This window comes from Marmota marmota, unplaced genomic scaffold, assembly GCF_001458135.2.
Source record: "Marmota marmota marmota unplaced genomic scaffold, marMar, whole genome shotgun sequence".
In the NCBI taxonomy this organism is placed as follows: Eukaryota; Metazoa; Chordata; class Mammalia; order Rodentia; family Sciuridae; genus Marmota; species Marmota marmota.
The window spans coordinates 56,464,476-56,465,735 of record NW_025999968.1 but is presented as its reverse complement, the minus strand read 5'-3'; positions in this window follow the sequence as shown (position 1 = coordinate 56,465,735).

Sequence of the window (1,260 nt, the reverse complement as noted above, 5' to 3'; positions counted from 1 at the left end):
GTAAATGGTAGATATAAGGGTCCAGCTTCATTCTTTGGCTGGTAGATCTCTAGATTCCCCAACATTATTGATGAGTCTGTCCTTTATCGAATGTGTGTTCTTGGCACCGCGGCTATGACTATGTGGATTTATTTCTGGGTTCTTTTTTATTCCACTGGCCCATATATGTGTCTGTGCAGAAGCTGGTGCCATACTGTTCCGGTTATTCTAGTTTTGTGGTGTGTTTTGAAGTCTGGGGTTTGGATGCCTCCAGGTTTGTTCTCAGCATTGCTTTGGTTATTGGGGTCTTTTGTGGTTTTGTGTGAATTTTAGAGTTTCCTTTTCCATTTCTATGAAGAATGTCATTGGTATTTTGATGGGAATCGTGTTGGTCTGTAGATTATTTGGGGGAATAGGAACATTCTAACACTACGATTCTTCCAATCCATTCAGATGGGAGGTCTTTCATGTTTTGTATGTGTGTGTTCTCATCAGTTTGTTTCATCTGTGTTTTTAAATTTTCATTCTAAAAATTTTCACCTTGGTTGGGGTTTGTGTAAGCAAACCAAAGACTCATGTAGTTAGAGGCTTGGTCGCCAGCTTGTGGAGCCAGCAGGAGGCGGAGGAATCTTCAAGAGGCGGAGGAATCTTCAAGAGGCGGGGCCTAGTGGGAGGCAGTTAGGTTGTTGGGGGAAGTGCCCTTGAAGGGGATATTGGAACCCACCTCCTCCTCGCTTTTGCTTCCTGGCCAACATAAAGAGAACGGCTTTGCCCACTATGTGTCCCCACCATGATGCACTCCTTACCACAGACCCAAAAGCAGTGGGTCAACTGGCCATGGCCTGAAAGCTGCAAGATCACAAGCAGAAATAAACCTTTCCTACTTATGAGTTGATAATCTCAGGTAATTGGTTATAGTCATGGAAAGCTGACTAATAGAACTTCTTTGGTTAAATTTATTTATAGAGACTTTAATTGTTTTCAGTAGCTATTGTAAATTGGAGTGTTTCTTGATTTTTTTTCAGCAAGTTTGTTATTTGTTTATATAAATGTTAGGGTCTGTAAAGAAGTCAAGATGGCGCCTGGCATTTTGCCAGAGGGAGTGGTTTGTGAAGTAATGCCAGCGAGCCATTAAGTGTGGAGATTCCTTGTTGGTTGACTGCTGTATCTAGTTTATGTTAATTAAGATAAGCTGTGTGGAATGTATATATACCCCTCCTGTGCTACAATAAACGGCTCCTACTCCTGCTGTATCAATCTACACAAGTTGCTCATCACCCC